This window comes from Betta splendens, chromosome 21, assembly GCF_900634795.4.
Source record: "Betta splendens chromosome 21, fBetSpl5.4, whole genome shotgun sequence".
NCBI lineage: Eukaryota > Metazoa > Chordata > Actinopteri > Anabantiformes > Osphronemidae > Betta > Betta splendens.
In genome coordinates, this window is record NC_040899.1 from 8,567,220 (window position 1) to 8,591,183 (window position 23,964).

Genomic DNA, 23,964 nt, shown 5'->3' on the forward strand with positions numbered 1-23,964 from the left:
AAGGGAGTATATCTCCCATAAAATATGTACTAACTAATTATATTGAAGGGTAACCAACATGTTCTAGCAGTATGTCTGTCATTAGCTGAAGGCCATTAGTGGTAGTGGGCTTTTCTTAAGAGTTCCCCCTGTGTCTGTGGGATGCAGGGCTGTCAGAATGGCTGCTTTATCCAGGTAAGGCCTCCTTGTCATTATAGTGCCCCTGTCCATCAAGATCACAGCTGCTAACCGATGCAGGACCATTCCCTCAGCTTTTATCACTTTATTTGGTGTCCATCCTTCCACTGCCCGCCGACAGCAGCACAGGCCATTCATTTTTACCTCGACACTGATGGGGAGCAGGTCCGCGTGAGGCCTGGGCGGCGGTAATGTTGGCTGAAGGGGGGGAAAGTAACGTCAGCAGAGCAGCACCACGAGGAGCGAGGAGGGGATGGGTTTGTTATCCTGGTAATTAAGGACAGAGTGGCTTTCATGCCGGGCGTGTGGACAGGATGTGGCAAATTACTGGAGTCTTTGTGAGGAAAAGCTGCTCCCTCTCTGCTCTGTCCATCCTCAGGGGAGCTCATCATCTTCTCTAACAGTCAGGATGGGATTTTGTACCCTCTATTCCCTCACCTTTCTTTTCGCTCTTCCTGTCTGTCCATTCATTTCCTTTCACTTCACCCTGTCACCTTCTTTGTGAAATTCATCTCAAAGTCTAAAGTAACAGTGCAGCTTTAGACTTGTAGATGAGTCCATTTGTGGAGAACTGACTGAAACCGAAAAGTTTATGTGGGGAGTTATACATTTTTATTTACATTCTGAGAAAGATTTTAGTTTGACAGTTTGTCTAGCATCATTAGATTTGAATTTTCATTCAAAATCAGTAATAATATATGTGCACGTTTCACTTTTTTGAGACCACCCCCCAAACTCCATCAAGACAACAACAGAAGCATTTTGTTCCATAGCCATCGCTGCGTTGTTGCCGGAAAACAGGACATCACAACCTCTTCTCTGCTGCATAGATGTGTTTTCCCCCAGATCTTTGAGCCGCCGTGCTCAGGTAGGCCGGAGAAAACAGTGGCCCCCACAACGACAAGCGCTAACAGCAGCAGCCGCATGGCAAGACAGCCAGGGAACACTCTGGGGTTTAAAAGTACCCAAAGCATCCTGGGTAATTAGCCATTACGGCGCTGTCACAGAGGGTTCTGCAGTCAATACAGAGATAATTTGGGCAATGGTGAATGACAGTGCTGTCCAGGCTTTTGGGATGATCAAGGACAGATCCAGCTGCACCAGGCATCTGTCAGGCCCATGAATCACTCCTCCAGCCAGCAGCTGGGTGAGTGGAGCAGAGAGAATCGCTGGAGAGGCATGTGCAGACGCACAAATAAACATGTTCCCCCCTCTCTCTCTCCGCGCCACACCGGGAAATGGCTATTAAAGGTCTGCCGTTACAGAGCACCGAGTGGAAAAGGCTTGTTACCTTCAGTGGCAAATGAATGACATTGGGAATAAGGTGAGGAATAAAAGTCAGACCAAGGGGACATTCCTCACAGTTATTTCAGCGGCATAGCTAAAAGTGAGGCGTGCCTCAAGCATGTTAAACTGGACCGTCAGGTTTTTACTGAAAATGACTGAACTGAGATTCCCACAAAATAACAACAAGGCTCCGAGTGGAGTGAGGGATTAGTGAACAACCCCTTGCATACTAAGAAAATGTCTGTACATACGTTTTGTGTGATCGCAGCAAAGAATAGGAAACTTGGACGCTAGAAAAACAAAGCAGCAAACTTGGGCGTCACACGTTGTATGGACGGGTCTTTTTAGGATTCACGGTGAGGTGGGAGCCGAGCTGTCAGGCCCGATGCAGCCATGTCTGCAGCCATGTCTGCACCATGCGTCTCTGCTGGACAAAGTCAGTTCTTTTAGTGCAGTGTTGTCTGTAGCTGCAACATCCAACCCAGCTGCAAACATCTTTGTTCTCTATTTCCTTCTGTGTGTGATCTGGAGTCAAGCTGTTATTATCATGCAGTAGCTGCAGTGCATTCATGTTTTTTGTTTTATTATTAATAATATTATTCGGATTTCATGGCTTCGTGTACGTGGGAAACACAAAGTTGCAGGACACAGATGCACAAGGTTTGCTTCACGGATACAGCGTGTTTAATCATAGCTGTGGAGGCTCTGCTCCTGACTGGAGCTTCTTCTTATCATGCTTTAATCAATATCTCTCTCAGCGTGTTAACACAACGCAGTCCTCCCAGCACTGTGGAGGTGCAGTGTCTTTGCGCTGTAGATGATGACGCTCGGCCAACGCACTAGGATTTGGTTTTCTCGTCCAAACGCTTTGTTTGAAAATGCAGATTCTCATTGTTTGTGTTGTATTAAATTTTACACAACCTCTGATGATTTCCATAGTTTGTATGTGTGAATACACAAACAACATTGTGGGGTGAGTCACCTTCCTTCTATTCATCTAAACACAGACTTAAGTCCATTATAGGCAGTGAAGGTACCGACTCATCCCTGATACTGTGACTTCCAGAATGCAGTGGCAGTCAATTAAAAATGGGAGCTAATCTACTCTGGAGGCGTGTGTTCACTCCCGCATACGCACCATGAACGCCTGCCACCATTCTGAGTTTTGTCATTTATCTGTTTTTTATTTATTTTTTTTCTTTCCAAGGCTGCAAACGATAACGCCTGAACATCTACCTGCGCTTTAACTGCTAGCATCTTGGTGACTGTTGCATGACCACGCTTTAATATTCCTCTGGGATCCATTTCGGTATATGCGCCTATAAAGGGAGCTCTCAGAGAGCGCGGTGAACATGTTATGTCAGTCATTTGCCGCGCAAGAATATTCTCCTCCAAACTGCCTTTTAAATGCCGCGTTTCTCCCCATTACTCTGCACTGAAACCTTTAAATGCCTTTTAATTAGTGTGTCCTTCCTCCCCATCGATAGGCCGCTGGTAATCACTCAGAGGACTAATGGCTCCTAATTGAATTGCTTTAACGTGAAGCACAGGTCCTGTCATCAGCACCCAAACAACAACATCTGGGAGCGGAGCCAAAGCGCGGGTCATTTTGTTCAGCGTTTCACTAATCGAAGTTACATATTTTCACAGTAGCAGAGAAAGGCGCGTTACCGTGGCGATGTCAGTTCATGGTTCCCTCAGTAGAGCCCAGGGAGGTGGAACTGGGTGGGGGTGGCTCGTGGATCATCAAAACCTCAGTACATATTGATTTGATCTTTTCATATTGTCAAGGAGAAATCTTATCATTATAGAGCAACATCGCATGATATCTCCCTCACACGCTTTAACAGCGATTGCAGCTCATTATCCAGTTTGCAGTGAAATACTCCTGAGCACCACGGACCTGCGACGGTGTCCTTTTCATTCACACCGTGTCCTAACCATCAAAACTACAGCATTAATCGGAGGGGGCTCACTTTTAACTACCCGACGACCAGGTTTTGCGCCGTGAAGCGAGAGGACACGAAGCGTCTGTGCGTTTCTTCAGCGGCTACTTAAGCTAAATATACGCCCAGACAGTTACAAAGGTAGTTAAAGTGGCCACAATCTGACGTTTCTCTGAAACAGAGGTAAGGGCTGCGAGTTAAACAAAGCTCAACTGTAATGAAATGAAAAGTTGTAATGGAAGGAATGAAGAGGATGAGCAGTCCTGTATAGATTTTCTGTACGTGGCGCGGTTTTATACCGAACTTAATGATCCTATTTCCTGTAGAGTGTCATTGGCATTGCAGAAACTTTCTGTCCTAATTATCCATTTGAGCCTGTCTGTTTCACATCTCTGCAGTCCCTCATTATCCCCACAGCCACCTCACAGTCTGCTCAGTGTTACATTAGTAAAATAGAGCCTTTGATTTGTCCTCAACGGCACAGACGTTTGAAAAGCGAAGAAGAGCCAGTGAAAAAGTGAAGCGAAAGCGAAGGCGGCGAAACGTCTTCTACATTAGCCCGAACGCGGCCTTGTGTGTTGAATGTATTGACTGTGTCACCCGCCGGTTTTTGGGGAGAAACTAACTCCAAGGCCGCACCAGGGATTTGATGCATCACAGACATAATAGGGGATATTTTGGTTTGCTCTCTGAAGTATGAGGAGCATTTTTTCCCCTCCTGATTTAGGGAGTGTGAACTGCCGCGGGGCATTTGTATAACAAAATACTTTACTTGACCGTGGAAACAATGAGCGCCCGCACCCCCCGCGGTTCTAATGATGCAGTGAAAACCAATTCCACTGATCTTAAAACAAAAGCCGCTCCGAACGGGAGGCTCCGCGCGTTGACCTGTGTTTCTGAATATTTCCAGGCTCCGACGTTAACACTCGCTCGCCGCAACACGACGCCGGCCCTTGTTAAGCCGCCGTCGCTGCTTTTCCCGCCGGATCTCAGCACAAAAATGACAGCAATGAGAACCTGATCATGTTGGGTCACTGTTTAAAAGCAGCTCCTGCCTCGGCCTCCCTTAATTAAACCCACGCAGCGCTCCTTCATCTTTGCATATTCCACGGCTGGGACATTGATACTCATTATTTCTTAAGTCTAAACACCAAGACTGTGTCAAGAATGCATCCATCACGGACGGGCTGCTGGGAGTCAGCAGAATTTTTCCCACTCTGTCAGCAAATTTGGCAATTTACAATTTCCCCGCCGGAGTTCTGACATGTTTTCATCGGCTGCGACGACTCTCAAATGCGGAGATCATGAGGGCGGCGGCTTGTTAGTCCTCTCTCCCGGCTCCGCTCTAATGACAGTAATTAACAGGGCCACGTTGGAGAGCTACCTCCAGGAAGCGTCTGACTCTTCATTTGCATGACGTTAACACAGGAGGATGCTACGCCTGTGAAAGGCACGCCACGAGTGCAGCAGTGCAGCTCTGCATGTTTGGCAAGTCTCCTGTTCCTAACGGCACCAGGGCCCGTTCTCCCATTCATTATGTGCCTAAAGCTTGAGTTATCCTCTCCTTGGTGCGGGGATGAATGTTATTAAAGGCATAGCTGTCTGACACAACTCTAATGAAAAATAGGATGTTTCTGAAGGTTATGTTGCCGGCTAGCTCAGAAATGCCTGCTTCATTTTCCCCAGCCCGGCACAGGCCAGTGTAATTCCCACCTCTTGATAGATCTTTTTTCTTAAGATTTTTTTTTGTGGCCCCGTGTGCAGGAGCCTCATCATAAAGAGACCTTTATTATCTGTGTTTCTCCCACTGTAGATGCTCAACAAAGGGCGAGACGAGACTTTTTGGCAGATCCTACAATTGTGAAAAACTGCACCCATGTGCTGTAAAGCAGCGACGACTGCTGTGTGGGGTTAATTAAGCGGCCTTGCTTCCTATTCAGAGACTGTTAATATACGGTAGATGCGTGTTTAAAATTAGTTAGCACCTTTTAAATACATTTGACTGAGTATTGTATATGGAACAAAGAGCATTAATAGAGGTATTGCTGTCCGGTTCAGGCGACAGTGAGCGGCGACAGCTCAGCATTACGCTCAGACTGTGCTTTTCGGAGGTGGCGGGTCACAGCGAAGGCGACCCGACCCGCCCACGCTGACGGGTCCCAGCTCTGGCTTTAAGGTCTAATCCTCCCCTCCCCCTCCGCTCCCTGCCCTGGTCTGGCCTCACCGGCCCCTAACAGCCCCATCAGAGCCACATGGGAGGCCTGTGACAGACACGCACGGTACCCGGCTGCTCCAATTTAGCCCCGCATTCAAATGAAAGACTTGTCTGCAAAGTCACCATGTCAACATCTTTTAAAAGTTCATGACTGCTGACGGTGTCATGAGTAAACACCACAATCCAGTAAAACCTAAATAGTACCTTTTTTACATCTGGGGATTCTGTAGATTCTGAATTAGAAAATCAATATTAATGATATTTCAGTGCAACATATACACTTCACCAGCATGAAACCAGGCTGACATCCTGATTCAAAGAACAACAAAACTAAAGCTTGAACTAAAGTTTCTGCAGTCTTAGCAAATCATGTGCAGCTCTTTTTCTTTTACTGTAAAGTGGCAACATTAACTTTATTCAGATTATTAAATAACACAGAGGAAAGCTCTGTAAAGACAGCTGAATAGAGTTTGAACTGTGTATTTTTATTTTTATGACAAACAGCATTTAAACAAGTTTAAAGACATCCAATGCAAAATGAAACCATTGAACTTAAGAAAAAGTGTTCACATGGAAGGACGAGGATGTTCCCTGTCAGACATAAAGATCTATTAATAATTATTAATATCTGACAAACAACGTGACTCTATCTTCCTCAACATTACATTAAAACATTATTGTTTCTGCAGCTCTTCCACATCAGATCTTTCCCAGGCTCCCTGCATTATGGCGTCCTCTCAGCTGCCTGCTGTGTAATCAGGAGTGGATCCCAAACACAGATGTTTCGGGGTCAGCCAGCCAGACCTGTGACAATTGGTCACCACCTCTCACTGCCTGTAGATCACAGCCAATGACAGCGTCCCCAAAAACCCGGGGAGCGTGGGTGTTCCCGCCGCCAAAGGACATGAGTTACAAGCTGATAATGGAGCCACGTCGCCCCAATGCCTAATGTGCAGCATGAAACTTTGGGGTCGTGACCTGTGTCTTTTATGTTAAATACATCGTCCACTGAGGTGTAAAGTGACGGCAGTGGTGAAATACAGTGGAGCCGTTTGTTCGTCAGAAGGAGGAACCGAGCGCTCGAGCTCCTCGTGGGCGAGACCTGTTTAATTTCACGTGTTGACGGGCCGATATTATAGCTCCATCACCTGTGGAGCGTTTAAAAACATGCAAGTGCCGTCGCTGCTGTCTGCCATTGTGGTTTGTTAGGGATGTTTTTGAAGCAGTGACTCACTGTGTCAGATTATGCCACACATCCATTTGACTTTCATAAGCTGTTTACGCTTCAGAAATTGTGGCAATGGCTTCTCTCTTGTGCAAAGGCTTTTACATATGTTGTGTGTCTCTGAATTGCTGCCCCAGTTATAGCTATCATACTAAAAAAAATAAAAAAGAAGAAAATGGCAAAGTAGAAACAACAAAAGGTTCCATGAGGCTTGTCATTTTCAGTTTTCTTTTGTGGTTTGCAATAAAACATTCGGGGGTGATTTGGCTGCAGATAGAAAACGTGAAGGAGCGATGATACTTACATCCACCCAGCCATAAAACAAAGCAACTGCACTAGGATCATTTATTTCAACTTTACTATTAACCAGAGCTGCTTTCATTCCTCCTTTATTACAGCAAAACAGCCACGTCCCTCTTTGTAAAAAGAAATGTCTGTGAACAAATTTATGACTTGTGTTTTACACAAAGCCCTGCTACTAATGTGTTTAATGTGGACAATATTGCTTACACATGGACTCTTATTAGCGAGTGGAAGTCTGGTCTCAGGATCAGTGGCAGTAACCTTAAGGGATGGCCTCTCTTAGGGAAGGATGAAACAAGTGCATGTGGAAAAAACCCAGCGTGAGTCCTGTTCAAAGGCACAGACAAGTTCTGACTGGATTAACATTTATTGACCACGCGAGCTTTCCCTGCGTGTTTTTTTTTTATTTTCCTATTCCCTTTTTTGTCTCGCTCCCGGACTAAGATTCAAACTTAATTGCAGTGGCTGTTCCACCAACTGATCACCAATGTGCCAACAAAAGCCTCCCTAATAGGCGCTTCATTAAGGATTAGAAAGTCTCTATTACAAAACAAATTAAGCATGCTCTGATCTTAACCTATAGGTCGAACAGCATTACAGCGAAGTTTAAGCTGTTAGATGGCTGAAAAACTTATTACGGGTTAGCGCTGAGGTAGCAGTTTGGTATTGATTTTACGATAGCTAGGTATGATGATTTATGGAGTGCTTGTGTCAGTATAACAAGCTGAAGGACACACAATATCATCTCCAACATCATTAAAATTCAGAGGTCTCCAGCGCTAGCTCATCAAGTACTGTTCACCACCTTGGAATTTCATGCAGACACACACATGCACTCAGGCTCACGCGCACAAACTCATATTTATAGTCTGAGATTTCAGCGTTGAGGTGAGGTGAGTGTTCACTCAGCTTCGGCTCCTGTTTTCTACCCCTTTGATGCCATATCCTATATTTCTGCTTGGACCGTATTTCTCCATTCGTGCTATAACAGCCTGCTTGTGTCCGTGTTGTTGTATAAGCTCGGTTAATGTTCATATCAGTCGTGCGCCACAGCAGTTCAAAAGGTCTGCCTTTAACACGATCAAGCGCCTTGGTCTCTGAGCAGCAGCTAACGGACCCAGGGTAGTAAAATGTGCGGTACACTAGAGCCCCCTGTGGGAAGATGGAGGTACTGCCTGCTGCTGGTCCTCATTCCTTCTAGAGTTATTTAGATTTGGATGAAGATTTGTTGTTGGGCATTTGTCCCAGTCTTGAAGATGAATACTATTTTTTCACTTTTATTATTTCTGGGTATGTCATGAGTGGTGCATCAATTTGCATTTCTACATGCATTTAATATAAGATTATATATAAATTATATAAACTATAAATGTAATCTTGTTTTGTGTCTATATCCTAAGTCACTCACAAATTACTGCCCTAAAAACCACCAAGCACGTCCTGGCGCTTCTTAAACTTTTTGCAGTGGAATTTTGTCAACATGTTTGAGTTATAATATTTTACATTAATTACTGTCAGATGAATATGAATCCTTAAATGGTGTTGAATGGAAATTGCAGTGATGACGGCGAAGTCAACATGAAGCACTTGTGCTAATAAAATACATCTATGTACAACAACGCATAATAGCTGCCATCACACAGAAACACCCTGCTCGCCCCCAAAGAACCCCAACAAGGAGACTTCAGACTACCATGTCAGCCCGGCTGTCCAAGGATCGGCCTGTGGGAAGGACGTGAGCCTCTGGACTTCTGTTTGTCTCGCTCTGCCTCTCAGATTCCTCTGGATCCACCCCCCTCCTCGATCCCAGATTCTCTCCATCATCTCCCCCAACCGCGAGGTCTAACCGGCAGGGCAGGGGCGTGTGGGCGGACATGCTGGGTGCTGGCAGCGTGCTCCGTCTGCCAGTGAGTAATGCGAGTACGGCGGCGACCCCCTCCACCTCTCCTCCAGCGAGCACACGCGCCTCGCGCTCCTCGAAAGAGACGGGCCGGAGACGGAGAGGCAGGCGCTCCCGCTGTGACTTGGCGCACCCCACTGGACAGCTGGAGACTTAGGGGAAGTAGACGCTGCCAAACATGCCTGACGGAGCAGGGGAGAGCTGGAGGTGCAAGGCTGGACGAGGTCTGAGGTGGATCCCATACCTGCAGCTGATCACTGGCCCATTATGTGTAATTATCTATACTTATATACTGGTGAGATCAAAGGAGTGATGGAGGACACACACACAGCACACACACACATTGGTGGGTAATTGTGTAGAGCCAGTATGACCATCGTAATACACCACTACTAGCTTCCAGTGGGTTGCATCCTATTGTGTTACTCTATTAAACTATTAACCTTTTATTTGCTGCATCTGTGTAGAAGCAATAGGTTTATTCAGATTCTAACCAGTTATATTGTCTAGAGAAATTATGACTGAGCCCAAGGCAACAATGAAATTAAATCTATTACAGTCTCATAGGAGCAATATTTATGTTTATCAGACGAGAGCATGTTGTTTCTTACTGTTACTAAGAATAGTTTCCATCATTGACTGATTTGTCTAAAACATAACCTTCTGTAGTTATAATTAACGAGACCTTGGTCATCTACTAATTTCATATTATAGAATAATATTAATTTAAAATGCTACTGGTAGTAAGTAGCAAACACTGCGGATTCATCAGTTGAGGATTTTGACTCCCCTTGTCTTTATAACAGCAGCTTCTAATGCTGTCGATCCCTTTCTGTAAGCAATAATCCCACTTTATTGTTCTGAATGTCAAGCTAAGCCTCCTGCAGCGTGGCCGTGCTCCATTTTCTCCTCCGTCATTCTCAATCTATCTGCTTAATCTTGATTCATCAGTTACTGCGGCTTATTATGGCGCCCTGACAGCGTGCTTGTGTTCTTGATAAATGACGCCGCTCACGCCAGATTCAAAATGTGAGGCTCAAGTGCCAATTATCTATGCGGACCTGGTTAATAAGGGGATCTCTTGTTAACTATGTGATCCCAGCATGAGCATCATTTGTCATGAAGGCCTGTTTTTACCTCAGAGACCGCGCTTCCTGAGACCTCCCCTGCCCAACATATGTAAAACCTGGATCTTTGTTCCTTTAATAACCTTTCATTATCAGTGTGACATCATGATTTACTTTGGTCCAAGCTTGCCCACAATGAGGTACACAATTACCCCCACCCACTCACACAACCACCGTGGATCACAGTCAGAAAGAATAATGAATATTGAGCCGGGGTTTGATCCATTTCCACATCGAAAGTCCAATTTGCTTGAGCACCTGGAGCTGTGCCACTGCGTGCACTTTTTGGAGGTGATGATGGATACTCGCGGGAGCCGATTTCCACCGGCGCATCTTCTGCTGATTTGTAAAGATGATCAGCGCTTTGACCTTAGCTCATCATTACAGCTCATTAAAGCTTTTGTTTGTTACACTTCGGAAGAATAGGCGGATTTTCGAAGCGGCGCCGCGGCCCCTTGACGGCGTCTGCGCTTCAGGTTTTCATTTAGCAACTTCCCGGAGGTCTCAAGGTCTCCGATTAATAAACACTCGCTGTGGTCAGAAGGGAGGTGAAACCGCTCCTGTCCTCCCTGAGACCCGCTGCCGTGCTGTCAGCCACATCTTGACGCCTGCCTCCGCCTTACCGTGCATTCGCTTCCTGGGAAAGCAGCAAATAAAACATTTTGCAGGTCGGCTCGGAACTGGGGACTTTGTCTTCCATCAACGCACACCTCCCAGCTCGTAAGTGCAGAAGTTGTAAAATACTTCCAGACAGCACTTGGAACATTGTTTTTAACCTTAGTTGTCCAGTATGAAACGTCGAAAAAAAGTGTATTGTGTGAAATAAATAATTAATGGGTGTGTTTTCTATTATTGCTGGGATATGGAGTCGGTAGGAAGCCAGGTGGGGCGATCAGGTCTTCACAGCATCCCCACTTCCTGTCCCCCACAGAACGCTAGACTGTCTGAGCAGCATCTGCTGAGGAAAATAAAGCCCCTCTTCCTTCTCATGTAGAGAAGATCATTTGCATAATATCCCCCTCTGTAAGGTGAAAACAGAATAATAATTGGTTTGCCCTTTTCTCTCTGTGTGTTGTAAAACAGTTAGGAATTAATTTGAGGATAACTGTGCAATTAATTCTAAATGCTAAAAAGATGGCGTGGGGGGCTTTGATTCAAAGGAGGGGAAAGGATATACAGACGGAGGTCACGAAGCAAAGACTTTGTGTTGTGCTGCTGCTAGAACTTCCTCCACTGTGTTGAGTATTCGGGGGTTTGGGGGGGGGGGGGTTCTGTTGACAGGGGGGAGCAGCGTGCGCGCTCATTTACCCCTTCACGCTTATTATTACTCTGCCAGTTTAGCTCCTGCTTCCTCCGCATCCTCAGCTGCGTTGTTTGGTTACTCCTGTCTTAATGATGAATAATAGTGCTGCGGGAAAAAAGGTTGCGCGAACACGAGGATTCATGAGTCTGTTTTAAAACTCATTACACAACGCTATAAATTCCACATGCATCCCCATTATAGCTAATGAGCAGCGCTGTAATCAGTGTCTGACTGGGTGTTTGTGGGCTTTTTGTTTTTGTTTTTTTTTTGCATACGAGTGTTTAGAATGAAGGAACATGCTCCAGCTTCCTCAGACAGATGCCAATAACTCCCTCTGTGCACACGCAGCCCTGAAGGTCAGCATCAAAGCGCTGGTTTGACATGACAACGGTGTTAGTTTGACACCAGCTCATATCTGTTGAGCCTCCGTTCAGGCCGCTCACGTGACGGCGGGACGCGGTTTTCCCGTTCCCCCTCCCGGAGCCCGTCCTGTGAGGAAGTAGCGTCATTCCCCAACGCTTCCGCAGCAGAACGAGAACATGCCTCGCCAGGAGTCCCAATTACACCTAATGATGGCGAGAGGATGGAGCACATGCAGATTGTGCCGCAGCTCCTCTGTCACGCCGGGCGCGGTCGTTCATCACGCCGGTCACATCCCGCGCTCCTACCTCGAGCGCGGGCGACGAATCCCCGGCGCATCATCCGCGCCGTTATTTGTGTTTAACTGCCAGGAAAAGGAAAATAAAAGCCCTGCTGCATCCTGCACGCGAACGTGGGAGTTTCCACGTCGGGGCAGGAAACGCTGCCAACCCCCCAAAGCCTCAGATTAGCTCTGTGTTGAATATACTGTACTAGTGCAGAAGCTGCCAGTTGCCTTAATCCTCCGTCTTTAGATCCTCTTCACAAAACAAAACTGTTTACGCTTTCTAATCAATTTGGTCGTTTGAAATCCAAATGAGCCGACGGTGAGGCCTTCGTGTGGGGAGGCGGGGGAGTCGGCGTGTGGGGGGGGGGGGGCTTAGTGTGAGATTTGAAGGTGCCATGCGAGCGCGCGCGTTGCCGCGGCAGCGAGGCGGCAAGGCGCTTGTCAGTGGCTTTCTCCTAATCCCGACCTGATCTCGCCGTTTGATCCGCAGCACGGTCCTGAGACGGCGTGAGCGGCAGCTATTGCTGTAATTTAAAGTCAATATTGTACTCATGATCCTTCTCCCTGGGCCGGCGCAACGGCCTCTCGCCGTGATGGGCCCAGTTATCTGTGCTGCTTACAGGGAATCCTCAGCTTGAGTGCTTCTCTTCTCTCTGACTCTCAGAAGCAACGCGGTCGCCGGGTTCTGTTTACTACTGGAAAAAGAAAGGCGGGATTAGATTTAGTGTTTTTCCTCGTTCCCCTGACTGCTGACCTGCTTTTTAAAACTTGTGCCACGAACTGCTTTCAAAGCAAAACAGAGCTGAGTTGAACATAGAGACATTTGATGGTTTTACAGTATAATCTTGTATGATCCAACCTAAACATGTCCTGTAAGGTGTAAGTACTAGTTACTCCATTCACTATAATACTATTAATCAGCCAAACACAAGGCATCATCAGGGCTCATGTACCAGTCCCCGTATTATCATAGCAGCGATTACACCACGAGCCTAAATGTATATTATTTGTGACCTGTGCATCAGGTGTGAGCGTCATGATCTGCTCTGTGTTTCACACTGTGTTGCTGACAGATGCCTCTGTTTGAGCCTGTGCACTGCTGTAAATCTAGGATACAGGGTCACTCACGTCTCTATAGAGGTGAAATGTCATGAATTGATTATTTTGTTGGCCACAATTTGTTTTGATATATTATGAAACATTTGTCAGAAAGACATTGAAACCATTTTTGTGCTGAATGGGGGTTTGGATTTTATAACTATAGCTTTTAGTTTTCACAAAATAATCATCTTCCACTAATTCTTTCTGCTTATATTTATTAATTTTAATACTGAATGTTGAGGAAAGAGTTAATCTAGAGGAAATACTGGTAACAAATGCACAGTTTTATGATCACTCACAATAGTCCAATAAAAAAATTTCCTTAAAAACATTTGCAACATTAGCAGCTTGATGTAGTGTGATAACGTGCAAACCCACAGACAAATAGCTCCAAATTGCTCTCCTCTGAACTAAGTTAGGAGGCCGACCTAATACAAATACAAATTAGCCTCAAATCACTGGAAATATTTGATTTGTGTATTAAAATCATTTTTGCTTTATGATCTTCAGTGTTGCCTGACCTCACACAAACTACTGATACAAAATAAAACCAACCCTGTAGATATTTAATTTACCTTCTGGTGATTTTGGAAGTTTAGACCAGTTTAAACCAACAAATTGAACTTTTTCTGCCTCTTTGACTCTCGTTTACCACATGAAGTTGTTGTGGGACGATTCCATTGAAAATTTGTGGTCACACGGAATGTTTTGTCCAAACTCTGTATCAAGGTTAAGTCTGCATGTTAATTAATGGCCATTTAGTTACATCCCCCACTAACCCTTGAGCAAATCACTAACAAAACAATAAGTCATTTGACGCTGCACTAGATGTGTGTGAATCAAAGGTGTCCCTGCTCAGTCCATACGTGTGCAGGCAGACATATGCTCCTGGCCCACTTATAACTTAAATGACTAGTTTAGTTAACCTCCCTGTTTAAGACTAACATATTGTTATGACAGCAGTAGTGCGCCGCATAATTTCCACAGCATTAGCATCAGTCATGGGGCCGCCTGCTATAAATACACCTGACAGCGGAACTGTTTGGGAAGTGTTCTTCGCAGGCTCGCGCGCAGAACTCCAGAGGTGAGGCGCTCCGATGGTACAGCTCATGAAATATTTGCTGACTTCCATCACCTATGGGACTGCTGTTCTGATGGAGCCAATGATATGTGCCCCTATTAGTCTCTAAGGAGTTTTGCTAGCCCACTTTCACCCGATCCGTGCCAATTAAGTGGCAGAATTATGTATATTAGTTGAAGTCACTTGCACTTCTATGCAATGGGATGCATATAGCCAAGGATGACAGAGAGATCCCGTTGAATAATTAGAGTGAATTTTCAGAGCCCTGGAAACTCAATCATTTGCTGCCATACGCTAACTATTTTTAACCTGTTCTTTCCTCTGCTCTCTGCTGCTCTTCATATATATTCAGCTTAAAAAAGAACAACCTCTCTGTCCTCAGCTCTGTTACTCTGATTAGAGTAATTGTTAAAAGTCCACATGACAACTAAGGAGGTTACTGGGGGGGGGGGGGGGGGGGGGTGACGCTGTATCAAAAGCCCTTTTGAAACCTCATCATAACCAACGTGTTATTAATTAAAACACTCGATTGGGTCATTTGCGAGAATGAAAACAACGTTCGTCCTTGTGTCTAATTGTCATTTTCCGCCTCTTTCGGTGACAAACGCCCGAACGCATCCTCGAAGGCCACGCATGGAGAAGCATTAATTGAACTGCTCAGACTTTGTGTAAACTCGTTACGTCACGCTCGGCTCGTCGTCCGTGCTCCTCCGCCGCGTTCGCGGTGCCGGCCCGGTTTGTGGACGTTCTGCAGACCTCTCCTTCCCACAGTCATCAGTATTCTAATGACTCACCGCTTCCATCCCAGGGTGTTTATTTTTAGAGATAGAGAGATTGATGAGATGCTTATATCATCCTTAACCACCAACTAATTAACTAATTAGAACATTCAAATGAAGACTTGCTCTGGATAACGCAGCGTGGCTGTGGCATGAGCAAACAGCTCTCCATTTAACTGCGAACGCAGCTCCGGCGTCATGGCTTCCTGCTCGTCGTGGTTCAGACTCGCTTCCTACTGTAGGTGCTAAATAGTCGTGTTATGCACTAATCAGAGCATCTGCTCTGTTTCGTGGTATCGAACCCCAGCCGAACCAATGCATGTTACAGATATATGACATGGCGGCTGCGGTGGGGGTTTTATGGCAGCACATGCGCAGCAGTGAGACCTGACCAAAGTTAACCTTTCACTTCGTCATAGGCTGTTTGATTCAGCGCCAGTTAATTGGACATAAAAATCGCCTTCGCTTTACGATGACACCGTGAAAATTTAGCGTGTAGGTTTAGTAAGACAATCAGTTAAGGAGCAAACAGTGGGTGGACCTCGGCGTTCTTATTCCTGAGGGGATCGTGTCCAAACACACAGTGTGTAATTCTCAATTACACTGTACTTAGGCCGACTTTGAACTTTGCCCTCAGCTGCTCCAGAGGTGAGAAACCTTGAGGTCTTGACACGCCACAGATCTCACTGGTCTGTTTTCTAATCAGTGTTTGTGTGTGTCCAGCCTTTCACCTTTTCCTCAGTGCTTTTAAACTCTCCCCGGTCACTTCTGTATTATTATCCATCTACTTGCACTGATTGTTAGCTCACCAGGCGTAATGTGTCAGCAGTGCGCAGGCTTTAATTGGAAGGAGGTTCGGATGATGGCTTATTGCTGTTGTAAGTCCTTTAAAAGGCTCCAGTCGCACACGACGCAGACCAACCGCCTCCTGATTATGATTGAAATCAAGCACCTTTTACTCCACTTGTTTTGGGGGAATAAAGATTTGGACACAACATCCCAGGGTTTAATCCCACGTGGCTCCGTTTTAAAGGTTAATAATCCTTTTAATTAAAGGATAAGCCTGGTATTGAACACAAACTGTACTCACCAAAGGATTACCACAGAGATGGATATAGCCATAGCAATTAGTCCAATAATTAAGGTTTTAGTGGTGGACAGAGAAAAGAGCGCTCTGGTAATATGTGTCATAAAATTCATAGAGTTGTTTGGGTGCCGAGGATGTGTCGGCTGCAGCTTTGAGCAGCGCGCCTGCGTTTGCACTCGGGGTGCTGGTGAAACATGGCGTCCCAGCGGATGGGGCTGCGGCAGCTGTTCCTGCCCGAGCCGGGTGTTTTGCAAAATATGATCGCTCCATCAGCAAGCGGCTACATCTGCATTCACGCCGCTTATCAATAAACACGGCCGCGCGGTAATTCGCGAGCAGCGCGGCGAGGCTGGAAAGGATAAAAAAAAAAAAAAAGTGTCAGCCGTACACTTTAATCACTGATGTTGTTAATCAATAAAACAACTTCATATCTTTCAATTAAAGTTTTATTTGCAGCAAATGTTTGCAGAATCCGCCCGCGTGGCTTTTGTTTATTTCATTAATGGAAGCGGCGGGGGGCTGGAGAATGGAGGTGGCAGCTGCTGATGACCAGTCACCATGGGGCACTTGTGTTTGTAACTGCATTTTGTCACCTACAGAGGGTGTTAAGAATCCTTGTTAAAAGCTGGGGGGAAATCTCACGGTAACAATTATTGCAGAGCAAATTACCAGGTAGGCAATATCTAAGCTGTCAGGAAAGGTTAGGAGAAATGAGAGGAAGAAGATGGACTATTCACACATTCATCATGGCCATAGTTGCCACTTCCAAATTGAAAATTGGAGGCAATGCGTCCTCCATTTTCTTGAAATTTGAATGAGTTACTTCTGATTATTGCCGTGATTGACAGGAAGTCCTGCATGAATAAATAGGCTGGTAATTTGTTTCTGTGCTTGTGTCTTAGATCCATTTCCAGATGCACTTTCGCTCAACGTTGTGCCCTTGAAGGTGAACGACGGACAGGATGTGACCACGTGTCAGGATCCAGCTGCTCGCGCGAACACGTATGTGAGCGGACACGTGACAGACGCACATGAGCGTGCGTTAATGGATGCAGTCTGGCCTTCGATGGAGCTAGCGTTTCTTCGCCGGCAGTGGCTGCAGCGGTACCACAGCACAGCGTTGCCACATGAGAGTTTCAGTCTACCATCTGTCTCTTTCAACTGTTTATATTACATTTACACCACATGCTTGGAAATTGAGCTTCCTCGTTTTAATGGGAATGTGAGGCAACCGTAAAATAAATATTCTCCCTTTCCTCTGGCAACTGCGGTTGGTGCCGGAGCCAACAGCATTGTCCTTGTTCATTTGCAACAGCATTGTCCTTTGAATTCCATTTACGGCGAGCTATAAATTGAATTATTGAAAAGCTATTGTTTGTTGCATGAAATCAGTGAAGCAGTAAAGGGGTTAAAGTCAAAGAGTCATAAAAACAATAAGCAAGAGTGTGAAAAAAATCTACTCCAATCAGGAATGGGTCAATATTTAGCCCCTCACCATATCACAGGATTTAATAGGACATGCTCCATGTGTATTTATAGATTGCAGACATCTGCTGAAAATGGGGAAAAGGTTTAGGCCGCATTGATTCTGTATTTTCAAAGTTTCACTCAGTAACACACAGGTAACTTTAAGTTTTTCGGGGGGAATATATGTTGGGACATGATTCAGTTTGGTAAAAGTCACTTCTGCTGGTCCTGTGGGTGCAGGCGCAGCCAAAGGCCGGGTTTTAACCCTTTAACGCCCGCGTGAGAAATCTGTAAGAACAAACAGTATGTCATCATGCTGTTTTGGGTGCACAAACACGATGATGACGCCACTGCTCGATTCGTTGAATAAATTATGTAGCAAAAACAGAGTAGCTGCGTTTGTACCTCATGCGTATGTTGTGATTCACCTGTTTTCATGACATTTTGTGGGCTTGATTATCTTCCATTGGTTTCATCTCCTGTTGAAACAAATTTGTCAGCTTTGGTTTGGGAAGCTGTAATATTCAAATTCACAATAAATAGTTGAAAACATTATTAGTAGATTCATGTCTAGACAATAAAAATAATAGTTGCTTGCATCCCTAATTTCTTACAGCTCCTCTTTTACGCTGCGAGGAAACACCTCACATACTGTAGGCTTCACTGTGTCAGCTCTTATCACAGCGTCTCTGTTTAGCCATTTGCAAGCTGTGACCATTGTTGATTCAAGGTGAGACCTGATATTATTGCCGTATAGGCTTGTGTTTTTATTGTTGTTATTTTCAAGAATGGGCCTATTTTGTCATTTAATTGAGGCTCATGGGCTTGGCTGCGAAACGGCACACGGGGGAATAAGACGTCAAGCGTCTGAATTTCCACAGCCATTAACCGTTCCGCACTCAATTAGAATGCATAGGATCCTGACATTTCATAACTTATGGGTCTCCAGGCTGATATAACCCCCTGCTATAAAGGAAGCCACAGAGCCAGATAGCAACGTCGTCGTGAAGATTTGTGAATTTTTGCAGTGCAAAAATCAAGGCTGGATAAAAGGCCTGCACCATGTGATGAAAACCTTCCAGGGGTTCTTTGTTATTGGTGCTGTCTCTGCGTTACTCTGGCGTAAACATATCGTGCTGCTCACAACTGAGGATGCCACAGATTACTCTTTAAAAGCTGCGCCTTCTCTGTCAATTAATTCGGGCGTCATGGCAGCATTCTCTTATTTCCACCTCTAATAAATCATGGCGCTCACCAGAAATGACCAGAATGTGGAGTGCACGCGATACACTGTAAATATGAAATATGAGCGCTGCATAAAAAGGTAGAATGTGTTGTGCTGCTAAAATGGATCCTGAGGAAGGTGATAAGAATTATGATGATAGAAATATACTGTGATCGCTGTTTAATTTTCTTTGGCGATCTCTCGCCGCCACTAAAACTCAGTTCAGGAAGAGACAGGTCTCGTTTGCCAGGTAATTAATAACAGGCCGCTGAGGCCAGATTCAGCTATTATTTCTAATATATTCTGTGATTGTAAAAAGCACCTTTTCCAACGGTGCGATTGCATTCATTTATATCTTGTTATTTTGTAAATGCTCATCCAGAGCTTTAATTTATACAGAGTGAAGGCAAGATTTTCTGCACAAGCATCAGTAATGTAATTTAAAGAGAGACTGCTGCCATCTGAAGGCATATCAATTAATTCAAGTAGATTTGTTGTATAATTTAGTATATTATATAGAACACTATTATGAGTTCATTACACTAGGTGTGAATGTTTGCTTGTTTGAGTTTTTCAACTTATTTTTTATCATAACACTTTAAAAAAAGTCAGTCTGATCCTTAATCAGTCAAATCATGATGAAGAGTTTTAAGAGAGACGCTCCCAATCACAAAGTACCTACTGTAGCGTAGTTTAAGCCTGGGCGTTGAAATTGCAGTCAGAGGTTGGGCAATAGATCACGCTTTCTTTGAATTCTCCGTTGGTGGTAAACCTATAAAGGTAAAAGAGGTGAGGCCATGTGCTGTGAACAACAAAGCTCCACGGGTCGAGCCTCTCACAGGCCGCTGCTGCTGTGGCTCTCGACAATATGACAGATTAACGACAACAGGTTGAGCCCTGCACTCTCGGCCGCCCACAATCTCAATTATGTCTGTCTTAATGTACACTGAACAGCCACAATCGCAGGGCCATGGACAGGGTAAACACACTTGCAGGAAGCAGACTAGTGACAGGATAATAAAGTGCCATGATTGATTCAGCTTGCTGGGTGCCAGATCGCTTTATTGTGTGGGCGGAGTGGTACCAGATTGCGGAGGTTTCTGTTGTGGTTCTAGCGCAGCTAGAAAGACTGGAGGAATGAATTTATGTAAATGACTAACTAACTTCAGTTTATATATAAAAAAAAACACATCAAGTAACACAAGCATAGTGATGCACGTACTTGTTTTCTTTCTTTAATGCACAATTCTGGCCCCTATAGGGTTAAACAAATCTGTGTTGCTATAACTTTGCCAGTGACTATTTGCTTGTGCTCCTACATTGGAGAATAATACATATTAATGGGACTTTTAAAAGCAACTAATTGAGCATTCCGGATCTCGCTGAGTTGGGAATCTGTGAGTGACATTGTGCAGCTCCAGGACCTACAGCAGACTGCCTTTATTAGCTCTCTGAACTGGGATGTAGGTCAGGCCATTAAAGGCAGGAAGGGCTCTCTCAGTAAATGTTGTTGTGACAGCCTCATATTTGACACCCCGATCTGTGAGCAGCGCTTAGCAGACATTTGCTGCAGCCACGGAGTGAACAGCCCAAACTAAGGAGATGCTATATAACGGATTGCCGCTCCAAAAAGTTAATCCTAGTTTAGAGCAATTTAATTGCAATAAAATGCAGCCATATGTGTCCCATAAAAATCAACAGCGTTCCATATGAGCGCTAAGTAAACATGCTTTGAATAGCAGCTTATGTGTAATAAGTCTCATATGCAGTGTTGTAACGTCGCTTTGTTAATGAATGAAACAAAAGCCCAAATTAAAAACCTGCATTTATTTTACGCTTGTGTGGTGATCTCGCTGGATATTCCCATTAGTTAAACGGAGGCGTGATGATGAAAAATCCGCTTAGTAGCTGAATATTATGAACCCATCATTGTTTTAAAAATGCAGATTTATTTAGTTTAACAGACGAACAAGAGCTGCTGCGGCGGCGGCGTCTGTGGCCAGATGCACGCGCTCAGCGCTTATCCTTAAATCAAAACGTAGCCATTAAATTTGAGATTGATGCCTAAGTAAGTATTAACAGAACAACGCTGTCAGGGTGAGAATGCGCTAAATCACCATCTAAAACCGTAAGTAGTAGGGCAATAATATTTCAGTAGGGGGCAGCACGCTGCCATTACAGATTGGCCTTTAAATCATATTTAATTGCTCTTTTGTGTAGTAGACTGTAACTGCAGTTTGACTGGAGCTTGAAACGCACCATTCTTCCAAACTACTACTGCACCATATAGTGTCTGTCTATCAAATCCATTCTCCATATGCCGTCCTTAACAACCTTCTGTCTGCTAAAACCAACGTGCATGTCTTTGTTAGGTGTCGTGATAAAAACAGACAACGCCGCACGGCGCTAATGGACGCCAGCGCGGGGTCAAGCAGATTCCTGCAAAGCAGTCGGCTCGTTTTGGTCGCCGCCGCCGTCATCGGCTTCGGGAGGCTTTTGCTAAAGTGTCATAAGCCGTTTGATTGTAAATCTCGGTGACCTTGAAGTCGCTGGAGAAAGCGCGGCTCCGTAAACCAATCATCGCACGGCTGCCCCTGTCAGCCACGCTCCTGTTCACACAGTCGCTGCCTGCATTTCCTGATGTTAAACAGAGGAAGGAATAAAGCTCACTTCACACGAGTGTCTGCAAGAACACAATGTCACGTTGAAATTCAAATGCAGCCACGATTGTCATTACAGAGTTTCTGTTATGATTTTATTTAATGAAATCACTGCTCAGTTGAGCCCTGAGCTTTCAGTGGATGCAGGGTTAAAAGGTCTGGATGAAGACGGCGGATACTGCAAGCCTCAGCATTTCTTAGACATCATCCAACTGCTCTGCTCAACAGCAGCGCAAAGATCAGTGTTATTATGGATTTCTTGAAAAATCAATGTTGTGAATGCTATTGTTCTTTAAATCTTTCAGAGATAAAGAACGTTTGGTGCATTACTGTGGGATGATTTCTGGCTGCATCAGAGATAAGTGTGTCTACGCCAGTGCCGGATTATTGGAGCATCTGTCTGAAGGCTGTCTTTGCCACAAAGAGGTTCTCAGGTTGTCAGTAGGTCCCACAAAGGGTGAGGAGACTTCTCAGAGGTGGTTAAAAACAGCAACCTGGATGTAGTTTTCACCTGCCGTTACCCCTGCAGTTTGTCCTGGAAATAACAAAAAGGTATCATGGCACGTTATTATCACTGTTGATTTGATTTATTATTGATTACTAGCTTCACCAGAACAGAGGGTCCATTACATACAGCATAATACACTCTGCAGCCTTAGAATATTCAACCCAAAATGTCATTTTGGCACCAACAACAACAACAAAAACAACACCAACAACAACAGTAAATCACTGTTCTTCTTGTTTTGGTAAAGTGTCTGAAATCTCAATTAACTGGTCACTAACAGTTGACTCAATAATGAACTCAATAGTCAACTGCTTAGTGTTATTGTCATTATACTGAACAGGATTTCAGACTCAGCTCATGCCTACAGTAACTGCCTCCATGAGTTGCTGCCTTGTGACTGGATGATTAAATAGTATCTTTGAGGAGCAGGTGTTTCTTATAAAATAGCCAGTGAGTGTGTGTATGTTTAAAGAACAAAAGAACACCTACTGGAACCCTAGGGTTTATTATTTCTCAAATTCCCAGTGCAAAGCAGATTCTGAGCTCAGTAATACTAACTAACTAACGCTAAAGCTGAAACCAGCACTGCCAGTCAACAACAGGTGTCTTTGCCTTCTAGTTACTCCTAGTTTCCCTTTGCCTCACAGATCCAGATGTTTTAATAAGATGCTGCTTAATTTATGGCGGAATTGATTTAATACAGCTTTGGTTGATGTATGTGAGCGTAAAGATCTACAGGCAGAGCACAGACAAACTGCAGCCCCACAGGCTGTGTATTCTTGGTCTTTACAAAGAAATGAGTGCAGATCCAAGGATGGAGATTAGCATGGAGCCATCAGCAGCGGTGCAGTCCCTCCCTACCCAGCTTCTGCTGTCAGATCGCCTCCTCCCTGCTTGTCAGGAGCGCCGTCGAGGAGCTGTAAAAACCTTTTCCCCTCTCCTTAACAACTGCAAAACAACACGCACACACCCGGGCTGAGGTGCCTGCTTTTCTGAGGCCTCTGACAGGACGTGCTGCAGGCACAAATTGTAATTCATAAAGGTTAAGGGGGTCAATGCCTTTTATTACCAGTCTGAGTGCATCCAGCTTGATGGGGCGGGCATGCAAATGGAATGTCTCAGAGTGTTCTATGCAAGAACTCAGACAGCGACTGCGTGCGTGCCTCTGAATGGGAGGAAGTAGGAGGGGGGGAGATTGGCTGCACTCTCCACCTTCCAGAGCCATGTAAGACCACACAGCCACTGCCCGGTTAATTAGACAGTATGACATTGACCTCAGGTGGTTAACGGCCACTTTGATATATGCTGTCTTGCAATTAATAGATTGTAAATCTTCATGTTTTATCATACGATTAGCTTTGACCTATAAGTGCTGGCATTACCTTACAATGCATTTTCACATTTTACACGCATTAACAGAAATACAAAGCCACCAGTGTGACAGTCTGTCATCATGTGTCCTGATGGTTTTGTTCATGACAAATCTTAATTCCTTCTGCACTTCTTCTGCACTTCTAAAGTACATTTAAAGGTTTAGACCAAATTGAGAGTCTCAAAATAACGTCATGTAGTATAATAAAATATTCTACTCTAGCCCGTTCTAAATATGAAACACTGCGCTAATGGGAAGTTTATCTTATCTTTTGTGCAAATTCCTTGACCTCAGTAACAAAGGCTCTGATCACATTAGACCCTATTGCACCCTCTGCTGGATCTTTGTGGGAAAGACTTGTTCTGAGTTACAAATGTAAATCTATTCATGGCATGTTCTTCTGACTTAATGATCATGAGGCGCAGCAATTTTCAGGGACATTTTTTACTATTGTGCAACAGATGCAATCATTGGAGACTGCTTATTAAAAAAGATTATTAATCCAAAACAAACATTACGTTTACACTTAAAAATAACAGCGAAATAGAGTAATTG